The following is an 18315-nucleotide window of genomic DNA, read 5'->3' as shown; positions in this document are numbered from 1 at the left end:
AAAAAAAGCTCATTCTAGAAACATAATGCAGAGGCATTGGTCAAGATCCTGGGGTCCGGGATGGAGCCCTGTGTCTCGGGCTCCCTGCTCAGTGAGGAGCCTGCTTCTCCCTCTCCGGGTGCCTGGCGCTCCCCCTGCTTGTGCTCTCTGTGTCAAATAAAATCTTAAAACACACACACACACACAATGCAAAAGAATACAAAGTGAAAAGCTAAATACCCCCCCATCCCTAACCCCTGAATCCCACTGACAGTAACTGGGGGTTCTCCTTCCTTCCAGCCATTTGATTGTATACATTTACACACACACAACCCCCACATCGTGTTAAGTGATTTTTTTTAACATTTCAAATTGGAACCCTACTATTCCTATTGTTTAATGACCTACTCTGGTTACTGAAGGACATGTGCTGTGTCTTCCCAAACCAGGGCCGGCAGGTCCAGCTCCTCCTTCTTCCTGGGTACCTAGTCTTCCGTGATATGGCCACACCGCGATGCCTTAGGTTGTCTTCGCTCAAGGTACTGCTTCATGGCAGCAACCATCCCTGTCCTTACGCCACCCTGCACACAGGCCAGCGCTGCTGTGGGACAGATGCCCAGAAATGTGCAATTGTTCAGCCCCTGGGATGCATATTTAAAATTTTGCTGATTATTGCCAAAATGCCCTCTGCCTCCAGACCCTCCAGGGTTGTGGGAATTTGTACCCCCAGTATCCATGTCCCTACTCTATCAATACTGGGTATTAGCTTTATAAAATGTATTTTTTCCCCCAACCAAATAGGGACAGCGACATCCAGTTTCATTTGTACATCTCTTTCCTCACCTTTTACTTCCAAGTCTCACTCCCTCTTTCTCCATCCCTCTTCCCGCCTTTCCTCGCTCCCTCCTCCAGCTCCTCTCTTTCCCAGCCTCCTTCTTCCCTTCCACATCTTCTTTCCATTCTCTTCCCCACATCATCTCATCCCTTGCCTCCCCCCTCCTCCCCTGAGTACCACAGTCCTGGGGGGAGGGGCATCCAGAGAAGCTATTAGCTCTGCCCCCCTAATACTCTGAGTCCCTCTCGCCTCTTAACACCTCCCTGAGCCTGGGCCTCTAAGCCCCATCTCTTTCGCGTCTCCCTCTAATCACTAAGGCTTATTTCTGATTTTCTGAAGTGACAAGGAGCTGGGTTTGGGGGGAGGGAGGGCTGTCAGCCAGCATCTCCCAGGATTGAGGGAGGGAAGGATCCAGGGAGGGAAGCCTGGTTCCTGGGATGTGGCGGTCTAGACTCCAGCGAGGTCCTCTTCACTGTGTAGAGGCCCTAATTCCCTAGCCCCTCTGCCTTGGTTTAGGGCTTCAGTTTCCACCCTCTGGGTGTTCTTTTAGGCTACTTTCTCTGGTTTCTGAAAAGAAAAAGAAAGAAAGAAAGACTCCACCCTCAAGGGAGATCCTGTGGCCAGAGCCTCTCCTCCCTCCCCTGCCACCACCCTGCTGCTCCCACCTCTTTCTACCCCACCCCTTTGATCCAAAGGTGGGAGACACCTCTGTGCTGCAACCCCCTCGTCTTCTGCTTTCTACCCCATGGAGATCGGGCTCTCCCCTCCTCTGTCCCAAATCCATCTCTCCAAAAGCTCCGTGAATTGGCATAAATTTAATTAAGGGCAGCAGCAAATCTCTTGTCATTTTAAAGACACTTAAGGTTTAAAATATGTGTTGAGAGTAGAGGTCTCAAGAGAGGTGGGATGAGGGGGCCAGAACTAATTTCAAGGGGTTACACCGGAGCCCCTGTTCTAGCTCCACCGTGTGACCCTGTCTGCTTGGTGTTTCTGAGCCTTCCTCATCAGCGCCCGCCACCCCCAACTTCTAGGAGGCTCAGCAGGAGGAAGGATACCTTGCTCCTGCCTGGAAGTGTTCTCCCTACGCTAATTTAATTACATGGCCTAACTGGGCCCAGGCTGGGGAGGTGGCTAATGGCAGCTGCCGAGATAGGGAGTAATCAAGAATTAATTACGGGTTTCTGGGGATTCCTGAGTCTGGGCTAGGGATTCCTGGGAGCCTGGCTATGGCTGGGCAGGAGTGTGGGGCCCCCTCCAGCTCCGCCCCCTGCACTGCCCCTGTCTCTTGAGGAGTGGAGGAGGCAGCAGGCCCTATTTCCAAAAGGCTCTGGGTGCAGGGCTGCTCCCAAGGCAGTCTTGGATCCATGGGATAGGGAGGCACAGCCCTCCTGCACTGATGGGCCAGGCCCCGGAGCCAGGCGTGGGCTGTGTGGAGCTGGACAGGTAGGTACCTGTGCCCTGGGTCTGGGCATTTCTCGCCAGGGGCTCAGCCCGTGTTAAAGACGGTGCTTCGTCTAGGCTGGGCAGGTGCAAAAGGAAATGGGGTTCAGCCTCTCGAGGCTGGAGTCCAGCAGCCCTGAGGGCTCCCCTGGGCTTTACTACCTGCCAAAGGCACGCCCTTGCGCGGGGTGGGGGGTGGGGGGGTGTTCCCCTCTGCTCCGGTGTGTGTGCGGGGCACCCAAGCGCCGCCCCAAGCTGGTGCCTTCATTTCACAGCTTTCAGGTTTGGGGGGGGGGGGGAAGGGCCGCTCCTTCAGAAGCAGCTTTCTCTGAGCACCCAGCCTGGGTTAGCTCCGCAGGCACCATCCCATCACTTCGCCTTGCTTTCTGTTCTGCTCTCTGCTCGCTTCCTGCGTGTGCGCTGCCCCCTTCACTAAAGCCCCACTTGGTGGCAGAGGCAGCGTCCGTCTGGCTCCCGCTGGATCCCCAGAGCCGAAAACAGCGCTGCCCACAGCAGCTCTTTGGAGAAGGAAGAGCGCCCTCTGAAGCTGCTTCCTCACCTGTGAAATGGGGACGCGGCTACTGTGCAGGCCCGGAGGTTGGGGGCACTTAGAGCCTGGGCTCCCGGAGCGCTGCGCTCCGAGCCCGCCCTCGCCCTGGGGGGGGGGGGGGAATGGGGGATGGATGGGGGATAAGGGATGGGAGGTGGGGGGATGGGAGGTGGGGGGGGGATGGGAGGTGGGGGATGGATGGGGGGGGGGGCGCGGGCGCGGGCGCGGTCACAGCGCGCCCCCCGCCGTCGGCGGTCCGCGTGGCCCGCGTCGTGGCCACCGCGGTCGCGGGCGGGTCCCGCGCTCCAGCCGGCGCCCGGGCCTGAGGACGGGCTGCGGGGGTGGAGGGCGCCCGCCGGGCAGGGGCCGCGCCCGCCGCCCCGCGCCCCGCGCCCAGCCGCCCCGCGCCCCGCGCCCCGCCGCCCCGCCGCCCCGCGCCCCGCCGCCCCGCGCCCCGCCGCCCCGCGCCCCGCCGCCCCGCCGCAGGCCCCGCTCCTTCCCAGGCGCCCCCGCGCCGCCGGCGCTTTGAAGTCCCAATCCGGCAAATAGAGTCAATCAATTATGAAGGGAACAATCTGGCGGCCCCTCGGGGAGCGGCGGCCGAGCGATCCCGGGGGATTAGGCCGCAAATCGCGCTGAGCCTCCCTAAGTGACAGCGAGAGAATCGCGCGCGGCGGCGGCGGCGGCGGGAGCGGGAGGGAGCGCGGCCGCTAACCCGATTATGCAGATCCGCGGGGGGCGCGGATTAGGCCGCGGGGGCGGCTTCGCCCTAAGCGGCTCGGGGATTTGGGAAAAGTTTACTCGGGCGGAGGGGGCGGAGGGGGCGGGCCTCCCCCGGCGGGCGGCCGCGCGGCTCCCAGCGGGGCGAGCGGAGGCGGGTCGGCGGGGCCGGGCGGGGCCGGGGAGGGGCGGGGCCGGGGAGGGGCGTGCGCCGCTCGGACGCCCCGCGGCCGCCCCCCTGCAGGCGCAGTACACGCGCGCGCTCGCCGAGTCGCGCACCAGGGCCCACGGGGACCCGAGGCGCACAGCCCCCGCCGCCCCCTCCCAAGCGCCCAGGACGGCGGAGAACACGCGGAGGCAGGTGCGCCCACGCACCCACGCCCAGCATCACACGTAAGCCAGGCCCGCCGTCGCTCACCCAGGCGTGCAACACACGGGCTCCCGGTCACCCTCACAGACACACAGGCGGACCCTCTACCGCTCACAGACAGACACGCGATCCTATATCCAGATGCGGCGCCTCCTGTGATCCTAGTGGAAGCCCCCCCCCCAGGACTATGACGTCAGCGACACTGTGGCCCGTGCAGAGATGTGGCCAGTGCACAGCCTCGCAGGACCTTCCCCACCCTTTCCCTCGGAAGGACCCTAAAGACAAGTGCGTGCTAGTGTCTGTGAATATGTGTGTGCTTGAGTGTGAGCCTGCCACAAGAGCCCATATCTCCCAAGTCTGCACTTACTCTTGGGCTTTTGCAATGGGGCCTTCTCAGGGCAGGTGGGCAGGAGGGAGGGAGGGAGGTATGGGCTGGGAGATAAGCTGGTTCCCCTTGACTACTCTGGCTAGTGAGGGGCAGAGGTGCTGGCATTCTCTCTATGGGCTGGGCGTCCAAGACTTTCCTAGCCAGGTCCTCTGGGCCTACTGCTTCCTTGAGGTGCAGTCAGGGAGGCGGTTGCAGAGAGGGTGGTAGCTTCCCCTTCTCCATCTGGGAAAAAGGCACAGAACCCAGCTACGAGCCAACCCCAGGCAAGATGTCAGGAAAGCCCCACTCTCTTTTTATCTGTAAAATGTTCCATATGTGTGATCAGTGTGTGTCCAGGGAATATATGTGCTTTGATGCTCTGTGATGTTCATAGTCTTTGTGTATGTCTGGGGTACTATGTCTGCTTTTGGACAGTGTGTATTCATGGTCACTGGTTTGTGTATTCCTAGCCTCACACCCCTCACACAATATCACAGCCACACATAATAACTGTAGACACAGAAGGTGCTCATCCCGCACACACAAAATGACCATGGACATACACTTTAACACACACACACACACACACACACACACTGAGCTTCTGAGAGAGGCCAATCCTTTGCATGCACAGACAGTAAACACTAAATGGAGTTGCCTTCTCAGTTCTCACAACTGCTGCCTAGGCGGCAGAGGGCAATCGCCATGGCCTGGAGGGCACCGCACTCCATGCCCTAGGCAGTGATAGAGTGACCCTGTGGCTGACTCAATCAGCTAATGAGTCTTCAGCAAGCAGAGCACTGGCTGCTGCCCCCACCCCTGTGCTGTAGGCACATGTGTGACTCCGTGCCCATCACACACACCATTGTTATTGGGAAGAGCATATGTGTGTGTGGCCGGGCGGGGAGGGGAGAACCTTGCCCTCAGAATCTGGGATCCACCTGGAGGTCTGGGCTGACCCCTGGATCCCATTCAGTCGAGGGAGAGGGGATTCTGTGGTAGGATGAAGATGTGCTCTGGTATTTCAGGCCACTGGGGATGGTAGGAGGATATTCCCCTCCCTGGGCCTGAGCCCCTCACTGGCCTTCCTTCCCTGATCCAGCCTTTCTGGTTCTGAACCCATTGAAGGAAAGGCTAGAGGACCCTGAAGAAGAAATTCTCCTGAGCATCTCTGACCCACTGGGCAGGACCTGCCAGCAGGCCTGGCACCAAACCCCTGCTGAGGTGCCCAGGTGGGGGTGCATGTGGCAATCAGGCCCAATTTCATGCTCAAGAAGGATTCCTCTGGCTGCCTATGGGGCAGATCTGATTCCTCGGCTGCAGGGAGGGCTTGGTCAGAAATAATCAGCAACCAGGCTGTAGGGATGGGCCTCCTAGGTAGGATCCCACCTCAGGAGTACACAAGGGGGAGGCCTGCCTGTAGGACTAAAGAGAATGAGGATAGGAAAAAGCCTCCCCATCTGGACACACCTAGGGGGCCTCCAGGTGTGGGCTCAGAGGACCTCAGTGGTCCTCAGCTGGGCTGGGCCTTCCTTCCCTGCCAGCCTGTCCTGGTCCATATCCTGCTGCATCGCTTAATATATGTGTATCCTTGGATAAGGTACTTAACCTTTGTAGGCCTAGGGCCCAACTTTAAAATGGGGATAAAATAATACCTTCCTCATAGGATACATATAAAGAAAATGTAAGGCATGTAGCAGGGTGGCTGGCTGATAGTAGGTACCCAAGCTGTGAGCACTGTGTTACTACTATTATTTTCAGAAGAGCAGACTGCAGAAGGACTCTAACAGCCAATGGTGTCTTGACATACCACCCCCATCCCCACCCCTGAACCCCAAAACAGGAGGGAGGCTGGGGAGAAGGGATACATGGGGACCACTACAATTCCTCCCTCCCCCACTCAGGCTTATCACCTAGGAGAGCACAGAGGGGATGGGAGCCAGTCTGGGCAGCCTGCCCTGAGGGGAAGGGAGCCTAGCTACCCCCTTCCAGCCCAAGTACACGTCTGAGGAGTGGATGGGGAGAGGAGAAGCCAATCTGAAGTGGCTTAGCGGCTCAGTTGTTTCAGGCCAGAAGCCATTACCTTCCCGGAGAGAGAAGCCCATGGCCCATCTGAGGCTAGGGGCAGGGGCTAGTGGAGTACAGATTCGAATGAGACTCCAGCTCCGCCTGAGGCCTCCTTGCTTCCCCCCTTCCCTTTCTCTGACCAGGTGAAGAGGCCAAGGCCAGCGGGCTCTTCTCCAGCCTGGGCATGGGTGGGCAAGTGGTCTCTGCCCACAGCACCACCATAATTGATCGCACCTACTGGGTGCTAGGCCCCCAAGCATCTCCTGTTTACTTTGTGCCTTTGCCACAGCTGGACCCCAGCAGGGGCCTTTTCAAGAAAGTCATCCAATTATCTAGCCTGGGGGGCAAGACTTGGTAGTGGGAATCAGAGGATTTCCATATAGGGGGGTGCTGGGGTGGCTGCCTGCCGGGTGTGCACAGCAAGCATGCTGTTTTACGAAGATGCCCTCCTATCTAGGTGGATCGGCATCGCTGGTGATGAAGGCGAGAGCTAAAGCCACCAAGCCACTAAGGCACCACCCTGGGTTCAAGCTCAGGGAAAGCATTTGTCTACCAAATCCCAGGCCCAGAAGCCACTCCAATTCAAGGTGGCGATCTTTTGAGTCACCCTCAACGTGGGTAAAGAGGGGCAGAGGAGAGCTTAAACCCTGGGTTTGGGCTGTGTGCCCATTCTTACCCAGGACTGGGGTTGTATCCAGCAGATTCTTCAACAGCCTGAATCCAGAGCATCCTGGGGAGGACATCTTTTGCCTCTTCAGTAAGAGCCTCCCTCACCTTCGCCAGGTGCTGTGGAGCCTCTGAGTTGGGCCCGAACAGGTGCTCCTCCCAACTGATGCCACTGAGCCTTCTTCTACCTCATGCCCCTCCAGTCCTATCCCCTGCCTCTGCTGCTCTTGGTCTCTCTGTTTCTATTTCTATCTCGCAGGGGCTCCTTGTTTCTGACTCTATCTCTCCATGAGCCTGTGAATCTGTATTTGAGTCTGTCTGATTCTGTATCTCTATCTGTATCTGCAACTCTCTCTCTCTGGCTCTTGCTTGTCTCTCTTTGCCTCTGATTTCCTGTCTCTGAATCCTGGTGTTTCTCAGTCTGTGTCTCTCTATCCCTGTCTCCAGGCTTGTCTTTCACACTGGATAAGTCTCTATATGGCTTCAGGAGATCTTTATGGTCAGGTTCAAAGGTCACTGTAGCTCAAGAGCTGAATGGAGAGGGAAAGCTGGCTTGTTCTGAGGCTGGGAGACAGGGTGTCCTGGATGCTCAGTGTTCCCTCTGGGGGAGTTTTGTCCTCCAGAGTTTGCACTTGTACTCAGTCTGAGTCAGGTCAGAGATACTCTGAAAGTTTTCAAAGGCTTAGCCTCCCACTTTAGACTATTTCAAGGGCAGGGCTTTGTCTCTATTCAGACAGGTAGCCAATCTCTCTGTAGGCTCCAGCTTCTCTTTTATGCCGTGAGAATCAGTAGAGATGGCTTTTGGAGTAAACACAAAACAAACAAGCAAAACCCAGGTTCAAATTCTGGACCTGCTATGAATACACTCCATGATAATGGGTAAGTTATTTGATTTCTCCCAGCCAGGGACATTCTCCTCATCAGTGGGGATACGAACAGTGCCTATCTCTCCAGATTATGGTGAAGATAAAGTGAGATCATGACTAATACACTTGACAGAGCCTGATTCAAGAACTGGAAGTCATTTTTATTGGGTTCCCTCATTTGCTTATAGAGCCCAACAGAAGCATAGGCCCATAGGATCTTGCTGAATGAATACAGATTTTCTCGTTGTTCATTTCCCTACTTTCTTTCTGTTTTTCTCTGTCTCAGTGCTTAGACAGGATGGGTCATAAGAGCCACTTGAGCACCCTCTATGTACTCAGCCTTGATCCTGGCTCTGCAGGCTCTGCAGGTGGCTCTGTAAATCATAATGAGATCCAAATGTGGGGTTTGGCCCAGCAAGTTGGGATGGTCGTTGTGAAGTCTTAGGCTCTGAAAATAGTAAGACACTCTGAAAATTACAATGGGATCTGTAACAGCGATAGGCTCAGACATCAGGGAGGGGATGTGCTCTACAGATGGTAATGGGCTCTGTAAACATTGATGAGTTTGGCATACAATTTCAGGCTCTGCAGATAATGCTAGGCTCTGCAAACAGTAATGGGCCTGGTGAATAGGAACAGGTTCTGCAAATGGTAATGGGCTTTGCGGATAGTGATGGGAGTGGCAAGTCATGAAAAAACTGAAGACTAGTTCTTACCTGTAGAGAACAAGGGGGAACCTGTGGATACCTAAAGAGCAAGACTCTGTCTCAGTACCACGGACAGCAAGATCCACCTGCTTCCAGGCTCCACTAGGCTCATCTGTCCATTGTTTTCATTGTGTGTTGATGTGTGTTGGGGTCAGGGATGGAGGTGGGGGGTGTCCTGGAGAAGAAATGGGACAAGGAGAGGAATGAGTCTGTGTCTCCACCCTCAAGCCTTCTAGTAGGCTGAGAAGACAGACTTCTAAGATGCCAAATGGAGGGGATTGTGTCTGTATTGACAAATCTGCTCTCAGCCAAGCTATTTGTGAGGTAGAAGATGTCTTTCCACATTAGAGGCTCTCAGAATGCTAAAAGGGTGTTTAAACCATACTGGGCCTCCTGGGGAAACTGAGAAGTCAGCTTTGCAAAGCACATCTTGCCCGCTCCAGCTGACCTTAAATTCTGGCTGGTGCCTGAATAGCTTTGTAGCAATTTAAATTTCTCTGTCTGTCTTTTCCAGGTCTGGCCATATTAACAGATCTGTATGTCAGGGAACATTCATACCTCTCGGAGCACAGGGCCTAGGGAGGGCAAAAGCAAGATTCTGTTCTGGGTAGGCTGTGAGTAACCATGCTGAGGAACCAGTAGGGGTTGAGACTGGCATGGGACGATGACCATGCAGGTGAGACAGCCATGGAGATGGTGGTGGTGGTAATGTGCTAATAGAGGTGGGGAGAGAGTACGGGGGTGTTGATAATGGTGGAGGTGACAGGGAAGTGATGGCGATGGCCAAAAGGTGGCAGTACTGTAGGCAAGGAAGTAAGCCCCAGTGGGAGATAGCTTGGTAGAGAAGCTAAGAATTTGGCCTGCGTTTGACTTCTGGTTCTGACATTTGCTAGCTGTGTGACTATAGGCAAGTTATTTACCTTTTCTCTGCCTCAGTTTCCTTATCTATAAGATAGAGATAATAATAATCCCTACTTCATCAAGGGCTAAATGAGTTAACATGTAAAATACTACCCCCCCAAAACACACACACACACACACACACACACACACACACACACACACACACCATGTAAAATACTTAGAGCAGGGACACCTGGGTGGTTCAGTTGGTTAAACATCTGGCTTCGGCTCAGGTCAGGGTCCTGGAATCCAGCCCCATGTCAGGCTCCCTGCTTCTCTCTCTTCCTCTACCCCTTCTCCCCATTCATGTGCTCTCTCTTGCTCTGCTCTCTCCCTCAAATAAATAAATAAAATCTTAAAAATAAAATCTTAAAAATAAAATAAAATACTTAGAGCAGCGCCTGGCATAGGGTGAGTACTATGTCAGTGACAGCTGCCGTTGCTCTTAAGGAAGGGGGAGGCAGTAATGATGAGGACGGAGATGGTGGCAGTGATGTTGATAATGGTGAGGGCACAGATGGTAAAAACAACCCTGCAGTTTATAGAGTGCTGACCACGTGCCCTGCTATTGGAAGCACTTTGCATGTAGTAACTTGAATCCTCTTAACCCTATGAGGTGGCTAATAACCCCGTTTAAAAGGTGATAAAACACCTTTAGGCACAGAAGGGTTGAAATACCTGATGGAAGGTACACAGCTGGTAATTGAAGGAGCTCCAGAGCTATGCCCTTGACTCCTTGCTGGCTGGAGACCCTGGCAGACTTGGGGATAGCAAGGGTGAGTGCTGGGGGCGTGGGAAGGATGGTGATGGAGGGAGCTCAGCATTGGTAATGGTGACAACAGAAGTGATGACAGCCCAGCGGGGGTGGGGGTTGGGGGGTGAGGGGGAGGGGGGAGGTGCAGGTGGGGGGGCAGTGAGGTCCTGCTCCAAGAACACCCCCTGGCCAAGCTCCCAGCAGGGCTCAGGGCTCCCAGGCAGCGAGGTGGGATAGGAACCCACAGTTTCAGCCGCTGAGAGGAGAAGGGATGGGCTGGGGCTTTCCATTTCTCCAAGGTCCCGTCCTTCTGGGACTTGGCCTCCTTGGATCCGGATCTGGGAACTACCCAGCCCTCGCTACCTACCCCCTCCCTTCCTGGTCCAGCAGCACTAATGGCAGGGGCGAGCCACCCAGCCCATCCTAGAACTCTCCGGTTTGCGGTTTGCGGCTGCGAGGGGGAAGCCTTAATAGAGACTCGGCCTCTGCGCCGCCGCTCTCCGCCCCGCCATCCCGTCCCTATTATCAGCACCATCAGCGGCGGCAAATGACACTCTCGGAATCTTGACTCCAATCTGATGCGTGGTCCCCGGGGCCCCGGAGAGGCGCAGGCCAGCCAGGCTGGGGGGCTGGGGAGGGGCTGCGCGGTAATAGGATGTGGCTGAGGATGGTCTATTAGCAGCACTGCTGATGAGCCCCCTTCCCGGCCCCTGGGCGTCCCCATCCCTGCTCAGCCAGGCACCAAAGAAGCCTGGGGGGCGGGGGGGGGCAGGGGGGTGAGGCGGGAGGCTGCTGGGGGTTTGGCTGGGCCATCTTTAAGCCTGGACACCAGGCTCCCTTGGGAGCTTGTGGGTGGGAAAAGGGAAGTTGGAGAAATAAGGCCACTCAGACAGTGTCTTAGACCATGTGTCTGGGGAGGAGAAGAGTTGGTCTGAAGGTGGATGATCTTTCCCTTTCAACCTAGGAGTGTCCCAGGGCCCAGGGTTTGGAAGGAGCCTCAAGAAGCATCCCATCCAGCCTTCCATCTACAGAATCTTCTTGAACTCTCCCAGGCATGGTAAGCTCAGCATCTTCCCAGCCACCTTGTTGCTTTAGTGCTCCCTTATTTGGGATCCTGATTGGCTTTTCTTGGTACCTGAGGTCCCCTAAGAAGCACTCACCTCACGACCAAGACAACCTCACGGGATTTGGGGACAGAAGATCTGTATCAAGTCTGCTCACCTGGTCCTCACCCCTCTCCATGGCCATAGATCTTCTGGCCTTTGTGTGTCGTGTGTGTGTGTGTGTGTGTGTGTGTGTGTGTGTGTGTGTGTAAAGGTTCTAAGAGGCTGGGAGCCCGATGGCTAGACCCGTTCCTGGGCCCCTAAGAGGCAGGGGAGGTAGTGGGCAGAGCCCTGGGAGGGTGCAGGACACCCAAGTCCTAGCCTGGCTTGTCTGCCAGGTGACCATGGGGCAGTTACACTTGCTCACCCAGCCTCCTCCCCCACCTCCACCTTCAAGGGCCCTTCCTGACAAAGGGAAATAATGAACCTGGCTTTTCTCAGGGGGCTGGGCAGATAAATGCTTTGGGAGGCAGAAATCATGAATTTGGCACTGGACAATCTGAGAGCAGAGTCTAATACCCCCTCCACCCGCACATACACAGCACTAAGCAGGTGGAGGAAGATGAGGCTAAGAGCAGAAAGTGAACTTGCCCCCTCACTTCCTTGGGCCTAGCTGTCAGTGTGGGAGGCACCACGAAGGGGTCTTTTCTGCCCTGAGGGTACCTGGCAGGCTAGAAGCCTGAGTACCCCTGCCTCTATCCCAGCTGGACAGGGCTCCCTCTGGGCTTTGAACTGGGAGAGAGAGGCTGAACCCAGTTGAACAAGGATCCCTGGGCCCAGCAGAGGCGGAGGAGTGGGAAGGAGAGGAGCCCAGGTCCTGGCTCACAACCACAGGTCCTCCCCTCCCCCCAGGCCTGGGCTTCCGACCACAGCACTGAGCTCAATCTGTTCTGCCCAGTGCCCCTGCCATGCCCCACAGTCCAGAGGCCACAGACATCCCGGCTGTTTGCCTCTGCTGCGTGCCTGCCCTCAGTGCCCCAGCAGGGGCCTGGCCATCAGTCACAGGGCTGGCTGGACACACGGTTGGATGTGGCCCAGCAGATGGCAGGCGGCAGGGGGCATTTGACTTCCTGCTCATGAGCCCTTGGTGGCCTCTTTTCACTCTGCATCTTTCCTGCCCCCTTTGATCTTTCTCAGCTCACCTGTGTCCTCACCTGTACATTGCTCTCCTTTTCTCATCACCTGTGCCCATCTCACCTGTCTTCTCACCTGTGCCCCTCTGATCTGCCCCCCTCTCTCCTCCCTCCTCAGACTCCTCTCCCTGCTCCTCCTCCCCAGTCAGTCACCTCTTCTCTTTGCCATTCTCCTGTTAGTCTCCCTCAGCCCCTTAGGGACCCAAAAGCCAAGATTCAGCCTATGGAACTCCATCTCCCTAACAACTGCTCCTACCTTAGCCAGGCTATTGCCTTCTCCAGGTGGCTGCCAGTGGAAAATTGGGAGCCCAAGCAGGACACGTTTTTTTTTTTTACTCAACCAAGGGAATCCAGAGGTGGGAGGTGAGAGGAAGAGGCCTTGGGTGATTGGGGCCCGGCAGGGAGCTACCGAAGGATCCTGGCTGGGGCGCCCTGGGGAGAGGGCGCAGTTTGGGAGGTCAGACAGCAGGGGGCGCCCAATCCCTGCTCTAGTCTCCGAACCCACCGCGGGAGTCACTCAGAGCTAGAATGATCCAAAGACCTAAGTGTTGAGTACACTGTGGGTGGGAACCCTCAGAAAGGGGCCAGCTTTGTCCTGGTCTGAAGTTGGCCTTGTATTGTTAGCTTTTTAAAGAAACTTGCCTGTTGCTCAGAATAACTACTCTATTTGAAATCCTGCAAGGATTGAACTTGGGGCCTCAGACCTCTGGGGAGAGGGAGGAGGAAGAGGTGCTGGCATTCCTTGGAAAGGGCCATCTCCCTGCCCTCCAGCCCCCTTAGGAGCACTTTCCTCTCATCTACAGGCAGTGTCCTCCCTCCCTGGACTTCACCCCTACATCAGCTGGGGGAGGCAGTAAGCTCACCTCAGGCCCACGGTGTCCCCAACGGACCTGTCTGGTGCTCAGCAGTGCAGAAGCAAGGGAGGGGCTGGGGTGGGTAGACCATCCCTGTGTGGCAGTGCGGCTGTGTCTGTGACATTTTAATATATAATGTGTGCATGTGAGTGCACAGGTGTGTGTGGGAGAGAGAGATTGGAGAGAGAGAGAGAGAGAGAGAGAGAGAGAAAGTGAGAAGCACACCAAGGTTCCTTAGGTTCTTTGCTCAGTGAAACCTCTGCCAGGTGCTGTGGTGCATCCTCCCCCCCCCCACTCCTTCAAGAACGGCCTGAATCTGGGTGTGGGGTCAAAGCAAGTGTGAGTGACATTGACTCCAGCTGCATGGAGAGGCCTCTTGGGACCTGCACCACCATCTTCTTTGTCCTCGCTACCTAAAAGCCCACATAAGTTTAGGAGGGAAGGCCCAGCCTCAGGACTTGAATAATATCATAATAATTATGGCTCTGGGTGGGACAGCATGAAGGGCCTAGAAATGGCTTGGAGAGGACCCAGGCATCTAGAGACAGGGGGTGCCAGAGCAGACTTCCTGAAGGAGGCTCAGCCTGATGGCGAGGGGTCTTTTAGACAGCCCTGGGAGCTGGCAGGCAGGAGGGGTGGGCTGGCACAGTCATTTCAGGACCCAGAGACACCTTTCTAGGCCTCCCATTATGCTGGGAACTGGAACTGAGCTCCTCGGTGTAACACCCCCTCCGCCCTAAGCAGGCCATGGGAGGTTGGTAAATATCGTAATCAGATTAGTGGAGTGGAGGCGGCGGAGGCTATGGTGGGAAAATGTTTCGGGCTGGCCAGGCCCCCACCCCTCTCCTGGGAATGCAGCCCTCTTGCCCTGCCCTGTCCCTCCACGAGGGCCCCAAAGTCACCCTGGCTCTTCAGTGGCCTCTGCTGGCCCCAGGTGATCCCACCTGGCACCTGGCTCTCCCTGGATCTGGTGGAGATTTCGGAGTCCTCGGGGAGAGATGGAGCAGCAGAGAGCCCAGCCCTGCTGACACCCCCTGTCCCAGGGAAGCTGGTCCTCTGGGCTGTTCCCTCAACCAGCAGGGCCCCTGCCCTTTCCTCTGGCCACCACGACGATGTGCTTACCTGTGAGCCTGGGCTGAGGCCAGGATCCCAGGGTGATCTTGGGCTGGAGGGGGTGTCTGGTGGGAGGCGCAGGGGTTCATCAAGGTTGAGTAAGAGTCACTTCCCTCTTCAGTCTTCTCCATGGCCAAGCTGAGGACTGGTCAGACGGAGTGGAATGGGGCAGAGAGCCAGGCACACCGGGTAAATGGCAGGGGCATCAGGTCAGACAGGGGGTTGGGCAGGGCTGGGAGATCTCCGAGGCAGGAGTGGGGTCTCAGGGGAAGAGAGCCAAAGGGCCCTGAGGCTGGGGAATTTGGGGCTGGGGAGGAGAGGTGGAGACATTGGGAGTCCGGGAGGTATTAGGGGACAGGGGATTGGGAGCTAAAGGATTCGAGCCTGGGATGCTGAGAAATGGGATACTGGGAGACTTGGACGCTAAAGTCAAGGAGCCACGTGTTGAGGGACCAGGGTTCCAAGACCTGAAAAGGGGGTCAGGTGTTCGGGGCTGAGGGACAACCCAGTGGAGCTGAGCTGGGACAGAAAAATAGAGGAGCACATTGTCACTGAGAGGGAGAGGAGTCCCCAGGTGGACAGGAGGAAGTGCCGAAGGTCCCAGGCCAGGCCTCCCACATCCCCCCATGGCCAAGCTGTGGCCACTGGGGCAGTGGCGGGCCTTTCCTTTTCGGGCTGTCAGAGCGGGTTAGGCTCCGGGAATTGGTTCCCTGGATCATCTCCTGGGAGCCAGCCCCTCCTGGCAGCTTTGTTTGGCGAAAGCGCAGGGATTAGTGGGGCTGCCCCCACACCACCTCCCGGCCGCCAGCTCCTGGCGCTTTCATCCCTGAAGGTCGCTAAAGCCGCAGTGCTTTGAGATTAGGCCCCACAAAGGGGCCCCTTGTGCTCTAGCCAAGCCTGGGGGGCAGGGAGGGGAGGGGGTCCCAATAACTCGGCCTAGACTGAGCCCCTGAGACAAATCCTTCTCTCCCTCCCTGGAGCATCACGGAAGGTCCCCCTGGCCAAAGGCCGAAGACCCCTCCCATCTCTGCCCCCAGCTCAGAGACTGTCTCCAGTGGACCCTGGCAAGGGGACATTCAGGCCAGTTAGAGGTGACCCCCCCCCCCCCGCCCCGGCCTCATCAGCTCTGCCAGCATGTCAGCATCCACCTGTGGTCATCTCAGGCTAGAGGTGAAGGGGGTGGAGGGCAAGGAGGGGTGGGGGTACCCAGGGTAAAGGTCAGAGTGAGTCTAGGACCACAGACTGAGAAAGGGCATCTGTCTAACCTGCTATACAGCAGATGGGGAGACCAGCCAGGGCTGGGGAGAGAAAGGGGCTTGTCCTGGGTCATTCCAAGTCGCTGGCAGAGCTGAGGCAGAGATGAGGTGAGCTCCCTCTTTTACCTGGTGTCTGAGCCCAGGTCAGGGGTCAGCAGGTGTTCCTCTGCACTGCTTTGTGCCTCTTGCACAGAACAGAGTCATATTTTTAAAATGCGGGGTCCTGCATAAAGTTGCCAGCCATTAATTTTGCCATATGAGGTCCCTGAAGGAAAGTTACCAACTGTTCTCAGCCTCATTTCATAAAAGAAAGGATATCAGAACATCAAAAAAGTTGAAAAGACATCATATCAGAATGGAGAGGATAGAGCTTCATATTGAATAGGTGTAGCTTTTTGCACAATTTCCTCTAAAATTTTTACTTTTTTTTTTTTTTATTTTACTTTTCTCTTGTTGTTTGGGCAAACCATCTTAGGACTCCTGGACCAGGTGCACATGGAGAGGGTACCTGCCCCAAGGGGCTGGGGTGTGTCCGGGCCCCAGGCCTGCCTACCTCTCAGTGCCAGGGGCAGGTGGGGGCGCTAGTTGTTTCATGTCTCACCCTGGGGAGGTGGAGCGAAGGGCCAGTGGGACTGGGCTGCTTCTCTGTGCAGTGAGAGCAGGCTTCACCTTGTCCCCCTCATCACCAAGGAGACCTAGGAAGAGGAGGGGGAAGGAGCAGGCCTGACCGCGGGTCGATAGAAGAAAATTTCTTCCTGTCTTCTTGCTCATAAAATGTTTGTGGCCAACATATTGCACAACATTCCCAGAGAGGCCACAAAAGGCAGAGCTGGGCTGGCAGGGTCAAATGGAGCTCATGGAGCCCAGCCTGTCTGCTTAGCCCTCCACCGGGCCTGCCTGAGGTGATCGGGACAGGGAGGGGCCCAGGGGCACTGGGGCACTGGTGGTGGCTATATGGGCTTAGCTTGAGGAACATCAAAGATGCTCGATAAATTCCTTGTGAGAAAGTGTCCACAGGGAGGGATCCGCCAATGAGAGGTAGGAACTGATGGTATCAGCTGAAACTCATGTGGGATTTATAACATACCAGGTACTGTGCTAACTGTGAACTCATGTAACCCTTATGACAACCCTAGGAGGTAAGTGCTATTATTTCCCCCATTTTACATACAAGAACACTGAGGCACAGAGGTTGGGTGACTTGCCCACAGTCACACAGCTAGTCTGGCTCCATGGCCATGCTTGGAATTACTGTGCAATTATACTGTTATACTGTGGCCCTGAGCAAGGGTTACCTCTGTGTGTCCACCATCACCTGGCCATGCCTTCCTCACACGGGATGCTCCATGGTTTTCCTGGGGTTTGTTTGGAAGCATCAAGAGATGCTTGCCATTTTGCAGACACTGGGTAGAGTGGAAGCATCCTCTTGCTTAGTTGTGGTAGTTTAAGAAATATGTCCACAGGGATGCCTGGGTGGCCCAGCGGTTGAGAGTTTGCCTTTGGTTCTGGGTATGATCCTGGAGTCCCAGGATCGAGTCCCACACCGAGCTCCCTGCATGGAGCCTGCTTCTCCCTCTGCCTGTGTCTCTGCCTTTCTCTCTGTGTGTGTGTGTGTGTGTTTCTCATGAATAAATAAATAAAATCTTTTTAAAAAAAGAAATAATGTTCCCAGATTCTTTGATACTTCTTCCTTTGAGTGGTGGAGGTTCACTGTCCTCTCCTTGAGTGTGGGTTGGACTCAGTGACTTGCTTACCAAGACTAGAACATAGCGGAAGTGATGGGATATCACTTTTAAGATTAGGTATAAAAGATTACAGCCTCTATTTTGACCTCTCTCGCTCTCTCATATTCCAGCCACCATTTAAGAAGAAAGAAGTCCAGGCTACCTTGCTGAAGAGCCTGCATGGAGGAGAACTGAGGCACCGCAGCTGACAGCCAGCACCAAATGCCAGCCATGCCAAGAAGCCCTCTTGGAAGAGATCCTCCAGCCCCAGTCAACACTTCAGAGGGTGTAGCCCAACCAATACAACTGCCAGCCACAAGAGATCCCCAGGCCAGAACCAGCTAAGCTGCTCCTGGATTCCTGCCCCTCAGAAACTGTGATATAATATAGGTGTCCTTCGCTTTATTGAGCTTTGCTTTATTTTAGTTTGTCGATACTCTATTCTTTTTATGAATTGAAGGATTGTGGCAACCCTGCATCAAGCAAGTCTATCAATGCCATTTTTTTCAACAGCATTTGCTCACTTCATGTCTGTGGCACATTTTGGTAATTCTTACAAGATTCCAAATCTTTTTGTTATTATTATATTTCTTAGCGTGGTCTGTGATCAGTGAGTGTGACCTGCTGAAAGCTCAGATGATCATTGGCATTTTTTAACAATAAAGTATTTTTAATAAGGATATGTACATTGTTTTTTATTTTTTTGAAGATTTTATTTATTTATTCATGACAGAGAGAGAGAGAGAGAGAGAGGCAGAGACACAGGCTGAGGGAGAAGCAGGCTCCACGCAGGGAGCCTGATGTGGGACTTGATCCCAGGTCTCCAGGATCACACCCCGGGCTGAAGGCGGCGCTAAACCGCTGGTCCACTGGGGCTGCCCTATTTTTATGTTTTTAGAAGATTTTAT

The 18315-nt window shown here is 55.3% G+C and overlaps 1 long non-coding RNA gene across 5 annotated transcripts in view; it reads left to right on the top strand.

Moving 5' to 3' along the window:
* The window catches only part of LOC102152650, a 29309-nt gene extending 11222 nt beyond the window's left edge, over window positions 1-18087 (top strand). The window contains exons 1-3 of one of the 5 annotated variants that reach the window (XR_005370271.1): window positions 2570-2851; window positions 11189-11281; window positions 17539-18087. This is a non-coding gene — a long non-coding RNA (uncharacterized LOC102152650). Of the gene's footprint in view, window positions 1-2569; window positions 2852-3776; window positions 3918-3947; window positions 4180-7736; window positions 7874-11188; window positions 11282-17538 lie in introns of those variants that run through there. The other 4 variants (XR_005370268.1, XR_005370269.1, XR_005370272.1 and 1 more) reach the window with 4 other exon arrangements.
* The last annotated feature ends 228 nt before the right edge of the window (window positions 18088-18315 follow it).

This window comes from Canis lupus, chromosome 15 (assembly GCF_011100685.1).
Source record: "Canis lupus familiaris isolate Mischka breed German Shepherd chromosome 15, alternate assembly UU_Cfam_GSD_1.0, whole genome shotgun sequence".
Classification (NCBI taxonomy): domain Eukaryota; kingdom Metazoa; phylum Chordata; class Mammalia; order Carnivora; family Canidae; genus Canis; species Canis lupus.
Note: the sequence above shows the minus strand (reverse complement) of the source record. Positions and strands in the feature narration are given on the sequence as shown.